The following is a 9222-nucleotide window of genomic DNA, read 5'->3' as shown; positions in this document are numbered from 1 at the left end:
AAGCAACATCATGTTCTGTCTCTGGTTCCCCTAGACCAGGGGCGTAACACTCATATATACTATCACTAGTTTAATAAACTATAAAATTTGTAGCTGTATCGTAGCTGCTATTGCCAGTACTCATCATTGATCATGTTTGCCACCATAATTATTATCATTTTCATATTCTGTCACCTTAGCTGTGCTTGTTTCTACTATTCTGTTGTATTAACTGTCTTAACATATACGTTATATTCACATTACTATAAATATTATTATATGTACTGTTAGGCTTTGCTTGCATCTCTGGAAGTGTGTCTGTCTCTCTCTGTCCATCTGTGTGTCTTTTCTCTCTTTCTCTCTCCTTTTCTTCCTCCCCAACCGGTCAAGACAGATGGCCGTCCTCTACAGAGCTGGGTCTGTCTGACGTTCCTGCCTGTTATAGGGAAGGTTTTTGTTGCCACCGTACTCTACAGAGGAATTGTTGGGTCTATGTAAATCATAAATAAGTCATTGAGTGTGGTCTTTACCTACTCTGTAAAGTGTCCTGAGATAACTTTTGTTATGATTCGACGCTATAAATAAAATTGAATTGAATTGAATAGAAGGGACCAAAGCCACGATCTGGACCTCGACCCGCACAGGCAGCTAAAAAGAACACGCAAAAACAAGATGACACGAAAGAAGAATTGTTTGAATGGATTTTATTCACAGACGGTTCAAAGAAAGGACAAGATCACACAGCCTACTGGGGGTTTATTCTCAAACAAGAAGGGAAAGAGTGCTTTCGGCAGAAGGGCCGATCCCCTGGTAGTGCACAGGCAGGAGAAGTGACCGCCATACTGGAAGGACTAATACTAAGAGGAATTGTTGGGTCTATGTAGATCATAAATAAGTCATTGAGTGTGATTACTTTTGTTATGATTCGACACTATAAATAAAATTGAATTGAATTGAACTAATAGAACTAGAAAAAAATAAAAGTAAAGAGGGCGCAAATAGTGACAGAAGCCCTCATAGAGGACCTAGCCATTTGGGAGGAAAATGGCTTCCAGAGCGCCAAAGGGAAAGAGGTGGCTCATCCAAATCTATGGCGTAAGATAGCCGAAGTGCGGCTAAATATGGAGTTGACGTGGTTTATCAAAAAGCCCATGCCAGAGAGGGACGTCACTTGCAGGGGAATGACGAGGTGGACCGCTTTGTTCAAGAGAGGAGAATAGTCTTTGTCGACGTCCAAGCGAAGGGTGGTCCCATCAGAGTCCGTGGAGGGGGTGGTGCAGGCCGTACACAAGGCGCTAGGCCATGCAGGCACCATCCCCACACGGAAGGAACTGGAGAAACAACAATTTGGATTCCTGGGACCCGAGTTCGCCAGGTTCTCAAGGACTGTGAGGTGTGTGGTTAATACAATGCAGGACGGACAGGACAGCGAGTAGGGGGGCACTCCATTAAGAGCACCATACCATGAGGATCAGTATGTATGGATGTAGCTGGTCCTATGAAGACAACCGGAAAAAAGGGTGAGAAGTACCTGTTGGTGCTTGTCGACTCAATGTCAGGATATGTAGTATTGAGGCCTGCCAGAAAAGCCAACGGAAGCAGTGTTGTCAGTATGCTGACTCAAGTCCGTGCTGACTTGGGGTTGCCATAGGAACTAAGAACGGACAATGGTACGCATTTTCGCAACTCACAGGTGGACCAGTGGTGCCAGCAGAATGGGATAATGAGGATTTGCTCACCGCCCTACACCCCACAGGCCAACGACGTTGTTGAACGTACCATTGGACTAGTGAAAAATTGGATTGGTAAGAATGCCAATACCAAGGAATGGAGCAACAAAATCCTGGAGATAGGGAGGGACCTAAACGATCGCCATAGAGATGGTAGGCCCTCCCCTTCAGAGGAACTGAATCAACGCCTATTTGTGTCACAGGAATTGGGGTGGGACCAAAGAGATAAGAAAGATGGCCTTGGTCCTAAAATCCCATTCCATGTTGGACAGAGAGTGTGGATTAAGGCACGTGACCAGCCTACAGGCACAGCAGTTAAAGCCAAATACGAGATATCGGACACGGTTGAGAAGATTATAGATTGTAACACAGTGTTATTAAAGAAGAAAGGAATCCATGGAGTTGAGCAACTCAAACCAGTTCCTAGCTAGGAGATAACCAGGAATTTGGAAATGGCCAACAGAACACCAACCTTACCACCCTATGTCAGTATGGCCACTGTCTATCGGGTGGTTATCAAAAGAAGAACAACTACGGGACTCTGGGCTGGCAGAGGACTTAAAAAATTGCTATATGCAAGAAAGGGGTTCCTAACAGAATGGTCAGAAATGGTCGAACAGAGGGAAGTTAAGAATACCTGCACTACATGCATGGATCCAACTGGGCTGACGGTCCTATATCAGGGACCGGGAATGGGAAAGCCAACTCACTACGAGGGGGCAAGGCATGAGTTCAGGGGAATGAGCTGCAAGCCGGTGAAGGTGATGGATGCCTACATATACAAAACTCTTACCAAGGATGATTTTCATCACCCAGTGGGATGTACAAAATGCCCATGTGGAGGCATCAGAATGCACCTGCATGTGGGATGGTGAGTTTGTCCACTGCTGCAGCTGTGCCCTCCAGTCGCGTGTCGGTTCGGCAAAAGGGTGGCAGGTGTGACGATTCCTGGACCCTTTTGATGAGATCCATATGGTGTCTGGAGAGGTGACAGAGGATGAACCATCCGCGCCCACAGTCAGACCCAATGAACCAGCGTCACCCCAGAAGACTGGCATCGAGACAAAATAATACAAGTACCGGGGGGAGTGGTTAGCAGGGCAGCCACGCCCAGCACACCTGAGCAGACGGTGACGATACTAGTACAGATTTCCATGATAACAGTTCCATTCCGCGGAGTAGTCTTGGTGGGAGCCGACATCTCCGTGGTTAAGGAGCAGCCCCAAGAACTTGAGCCAGAAAAGGAAGTCCCAGCCGTCAGAAGGAAATGGCTGGGGCGCCTGTTTTCTAGAAAAGGGAGCTCCATGCGGGGCACCGAGCAAAAGCAGTAAAAATATAGGAGCACAGGGAAAAATTGGACCTTGGGCATCACAAAGACAAAAGTATCAGGTACTAAAAAGACCACATGGAATAAAGAAGAAAAAGCCAACTACTATTGACTCGGGTGCATTAGCATTAGGGGCAATGTACATAGTAGTACTAGTATCAGGACTAATTCGTATATATGTTGCAGCCATTAAAGAAGGAATAGTAAGACCTATGGCACCCAGGAAAAATGGGGGAACCGTGGATAACTGTAAAATTGACTGTTGGAGTTATACAAGTTCCTTGTTGAATTGAATAATTAACATGGAAAAAATTAATTTGAAAACAAACTTCTTGTTATTCATCAGCTGACTCTTACCTCTACCCCACACCCAGCTGTTTAGGAACTGAAGAAACAGAACATTGCAAGATAAACATCCCACCCTTTATTATTGAAACAGTAGGGTATGTACTGAGATGTGAATGGTTGGTAACCAGTTTTACAGAAAAGCGTATCTACCAACAATGTTTCCATAAGCAGGGAGAGTTGATAGTCAAATAACTTAGGGGTGAGGTGATATTCAGCAACTTTCAAGGCCTCTAGAAAATATGGAAAAACAGAGCTTCACAGTAAGCTATAAAGTGACATGAAGATAGGGGAGTGACCAAGGGCGGTGTCAATCCCTGGCCATCCCCTTTATAAGCCATTATATAGTGACTGACCAATCATAACTAAGAAGGGCTCCAATCAAGGATGGAGCTTCAACCCATGATGCCTCGACCGGGGAGAAGAGCTCCTCGACCAAACCCAGATGAGTTTGGCTCACAAATAATGGAAAACCAACCGCAGCAGCTGAATGAAAGAAAGAAAATAAAATGTTGCTTTTGCTTTTTGGCCAAAAGTGGTGCAGTGATGGTTGGAGTTATCACAGTCCTACTCATCCTGTACCACTATGGCAGCCACCCATGGGCCCTAACCCATACCAGGGTCCACTATGGCTCAACAAAGACAGCCCAGCAGGCTTGCTGGACGGTCCAAACAAGAAGTGTCTTCATGGTATGGGACAACACATCTAACAGAATTCTGGAAGACTGCTCTCACCAAGGCAGATGGAATTATTCGAGAAAAAAAAGAAGACGCAGTGCAGCTGGATACAACCAGAGGGTGGAGATACAGCGTGGTATTGCACTTGGGGATGCAGGCCTTTGACTGAAAGGGCCAAGGTTACTGGGAGAGAGAGACCGTATTCCCAGCCTCTCCACGAAACAACACCTGTACCACAATACTCCCAAAATGGGAGTTTTGGGGGAACTACAATTTGACCTGCGACAGAGACATCGCCAGGCGACGGGGCACCAGATAAAAGACGACGACTCCACGTTGATCACAAAATACAACCAACGCGACACCCAGCCCAGTCAGCAACTCCACTACACCAACGGCGGCTCCCAGCGGGGGAACAACAGATAAGTCCACCCCCTACGAGATCCACGCTAGCCATTCTAGACCCGGGTCTCTCCCAAGAGCGAACCCAGCAACAAGAATGGATTAAGAACATTACATATACATGTGTACACGAGCATATAATGTTGTTGAATCCCTGCTACTGGAATGTACAGAGGGAATGTACGACCCAGAACTATATGGTGTTAACACCGGAGACCAACCCAGGCTTTTTCATCCAGAAGGGGGCATACGGGGAAGTACAGAATGCTCGTCACGAAGGATGGCTCAACGACACTATACCCTGGGTCTACAACATTTTCGAGGGAAATTTCCAGCGAGGCAGATGAAAACTGGGTTGGTGCTACAAGGACCTTACAGATCCAACATGTACCTCCAGAAACTCCCAAAGCCAAATGAACTAATGTCGGTAAAACCTGGGAAGATTCAGACGGTCGACCAGTGTGTAACTGAAAGGATGTTCCAGGACTTGAACGACACAGAATTCGTGAGTAACGGCAAGTCTCCTCAATGCCTGATCTATCAGCATAAGGAGGGTTGGGGGACCTGGAGATATGACTGTGGTGAGCTACAGAACCATCGATCCGTGAAAGGGGTTTTGCAGGCCTGGAAAGAGGGGTACTACAGACACAACGGCTCGACTTGGTGGTATTTGGAACAAAAAGAAGTCAAAAGCTGGGTGCTACCGTGCCTTGGAAATGTCAGCAGTTATTGGGTAAAGTACCAGTATCTTGCAACAGTATACTCCAAAGACCGCAACATATGGCCAAACAAGTGGAGTGGGCCAGATCCCTATGTGAGCCCAAGACCATGAAGCATGGTATGTGACAGTGCCAACACCACATGCACCATTAGCCTGGTAGGAAAGCACTGTCAAGAAGTTCCTGGCTGGGCCGATTATTGCCTGTCGGTCTACAGTGACAAAATGACACGTACGCTCATCAAACAGTTTGGAAGAAGATTAAAAACAAATGGAGCAGATCGTTCCCACCAGGGGTTGGATGCGCTAAAGTCATCTTGGGACATGGAATGTCAACTAGGAAAGAAATCCTAGGTAAGATCGTACCGTTTGTAACAGACCCTATCCTGATGGTGGCTGAAGGACACGCCTTCAGAAAGAGCCTATGCGAAGGTAATGAGAGCACAGGATTTCGAATGGCTGGGGAGTAAGAGTTTCTACAACAACGGTACCTGCCAATCCCCTGCAGAGCATTGGATGCAGTGCGGCGCGGCAGAGGGGAAGACGCATGATTGCCGATGGTATGAGAGAGCTGGAATGGTCCTAAAAGACGGATTTGCTACCCTGATAGAAGAAACTGCGGGGATAATCGAAGAAGGGATCGAGGGGATAGGAGGCTGGCTCGGTGGATTTTTCGCTAGATTGTGGCCCTATTTGCTGATAATACTAGGCCTGATAATTACCAGAGTAGTAGTCCTAGCTTTGATCAAGGGTGGGGTGTCGCACTAGGAAGAGGATAAGAAACCCCTCCTCCAGAAGAGGGAGGGGCCTGGTCGCCTATAAGAACCGGGCGCACGGACACCCAAGCCATTTTTAGTTCCTGATCTTGAGGAAGAAGCAAGACCGAGGTAGCTTAAGTTGAAAAGTTTTACTAACAAAGAAATAATCCGAACAAACCATGACCAACAGTGCGACCACCAAAAAAGCGACAGCTCTCTTCAAAGTAAGTGAAGTTGAGTTTATCATTTTTCTGGCTGTGTGGCTTCTCTACTGTTGTACCGGAAGATGGTCTCCAGATCAACCTTTAAGAATCATAGCCTTATTCCGAGGCTGCGCTAAGTGTCTTATCAACAACATATGGTATGAGACACGCGATCTAGTGGTGTCACTATTTGTGGTTTACCTGTTGGGCAGCCTGACCTTAAATACCGACCGTGAGGGACTCTACCGGGATACAGCAGCAGTTTTCCACAAAAGCCTGAAGATAGCTAGTGTTGTGTGCGAGGGTCTATTAGTCGTTGCCACATTGGGGTATATGACCACTTTGGCCATGGCCCTACAAGAAAGAGGAAGAAGGCGTTGGCTGCTCCCAGTCGTCGCCATCTTGCTCTGGGGCGTTGGATGGGGAAAACTGTCCATCTTGTGTTGATTGAACATAATCGATCAACTGATCATGGTGGTTTGGTTTATGACTTATGCTGACTGCTTCCCGAGAAGGGATACTTTTTCCAGTCCAGGATGGATTTAATGGTAGAATTAATAGTTAGTCATGAACAATGAACAATCACTGATAGACAAAAAACAGAAGTAAATCACAAGATGTTTTGTATGTGTGTATGTGAGTAAGCACCAGATGGCTTTCTCTGGAAAGTCCGGGGGGGGGAAGATAAGGGAAGTGAAACTGTATTTGGAAAGTACCAGGAATGTCTAGCTGTGGATCAGCACGTAGACATATTCATATATTGAAAAAATCAACTGTATAACACTCCCAGAATTATGTAAAAGTAGTCATACGATGGTATAACACTCCCAGAATTATGTAAAACTAATCATATGATGTTACGTAAAATTTGTCGACGATGTCCTGTATAAAAGCTTAGGGCGTAGTCTGTTCCGGGTTGTTCCACCCTTGAGGATCTTCTAGCAAAGACGTGACATTGCATTTGTGCAGACCACCACAGAGGGATTGTCTATTTTTGCAGTTTGAAAGGGGACAGAGTGAGCAAGCTTTTGAAGGGACTTTGGTTAAAAGAATCTACAACTGAAATTATAAGAAGACAACCAATAAGGGAGGATTAACTATTTCCAAACAGTTGTGGATTGCAATTTGACCTAACTGAGTTGCCTTGTTCGTCCTGCCAGAGAGAACTGTGGACTTTGTGAGATATGTGGATTTTTGGATAAGATCACAAGTTTTCTACAATTTTCATCATTTTGGCATAATAGGGGGAATAGCTGGGCCTGGCTATTCCCTCCCTCAATCTCTTCCCCCAAGAAAGAATTCATGGATTTATCATCTCAGCTCAGAGTATTTGGGATTGGTAACCCTAATGTTTTAGAATATTAATGATTGAATTTAAATTAATTTTGACAAATTTGTATGAATTATAACATTTATTAAGCTGTTTGCTAGCCTTGCTAAATTAACAATACAATAAAATAACCTGCATTTAAAGATTGACGTGGACAACAGTGGTTTTAAAAGGTACTGTGTGCTAACATACTACAAAGAAATTCTTGAAGGTTATCCTAGCCCTAAAAGATTAATAGACCCTTGTAACTATTTATCCAAGTTACTAAATTACATCCCAGCAACTATACTAAGTGCACTGATCAATAAGAGGGGAGCTACCGAAAAGGGCGTGGCCCGCGTGGACGCTTGGTTCGGGGCTGTTCAACCAGGTGCCATACCAGAGCAGGCAGGGTAGACGTCCATGTGAGGGTAGTTAGAAGCTAGGCGTGTCTCCTCGCCACCCGCTTAATTAGTCCATCAGTTGTCCTTTAACCCTAGTAAAGCCACTGAGGACTCTAACCCTTCAACGAAGAGCGGGGCCGTGACCACCTGTACAGGGGTAAATACGTGGGATCTAACAACATCCTATGCTGAAAGTAGACCAGCAATATACGAGAAGGCTCTAACACTCTTCAAGGATGCTAGGCTAGAGTGTTCAACGGGTGGTTAAATAGATAGGGTTGATGTGGAGGGTAGCCTTTCCCCTCTTAACTCTAGGCTTGGGCCGGTAGGTATCCTACCAGAAAACCAATGCATCAGAGTAGGGAAAAATGTAAATGTAGAGTTTTTGTTAAATGTACATAAAGACCTGGCATGGAAGATAGCCCAAAGTTGTGTCCCTAAAATGAAAGGTGGTGGGCAGTCATCAACTGTATTAACCCTCCTGTTGCCCTCAAATTTGACTAACACCATTTATTCTTGGGGTCAATTTGACCGTAGCAGTTTAAACATCTCGAAAATGATCATAATCAATTTTTGACTCAAGTGAAGTCGGGTACTTTATGTATTTATTTAACAAAATGAAATATACTTACTGACCTTAAATTGCATCGAGGGATTTCTGTCTGTGTGTTTTAAAGAAAGTCTGTTATTTTAAGTGCTATTTTGTGTTATTTGTAAAATCTGGAATGAAAGTAACGGCCGTTATCATGGACAGCAGCATGAATTTGACCTCATATAATATTTGAATTGTGAAATAAACAATAATAATAATGATTAAATCATCCAGATTATCAAATAGACCCAAAGGAACACCGATGCGACAAGTACATGTACAATGTGAACAATAAAAGAATATATATAATCATGCCAATTTTAGTTTTTTTACAAGTTGTCCCCATAAAATTAAGAAAAGTCATGAATATAAAGCCAAAAAACAAAAAAAATAACAGGAGGGTTAAAGAAGGTATCTGGAAATGCAGAAACCTAACTGCTGTTAAAAAGTTCCCTATTCCAGCAGATTCTTTGGCAAAGGTTGGCATTTCAAGTGTCAGGGATTATATCGTCAGAGACAGACTTATATATGATGATAAAAAATGGAAAACTGGTGGAAAATAGAGACAATTCCTGTTGCTTTGATGGACAATTTTTAAAATGAGGAAGAAAAAAAAGCTGCATGGAATGTCTATTTGATCTATGTGTCTGTCACTGGAATGTGTGATGGCAGATGTAAATGTGACTCATTGATTAGAAGTTTTATTGGTGACTAGATGTTGTCATGGAGTAATCCATGTATGGCTGGAACTCTTTTCAAATTTCTTAGCCGGAATAT

The sequence above is a fragment of the Echiichthys vipera genome (assembly GCF_963691815.1).
Source record: "Echiichthys vipera genome assembly, chromosome: 1".
Classification (NCBI taxonomy): domain Eukaryota; kingdom Metazoa; phylum Chordata; class Actinopteri; order Perciformes; family Trachinidae; genus Echiichthys; species Echiichthys vipera.
The sequence above is the reverse complement of the archived record's forward strand: the minus strand, read 5'-3'. Positions refer to the sequence as shown.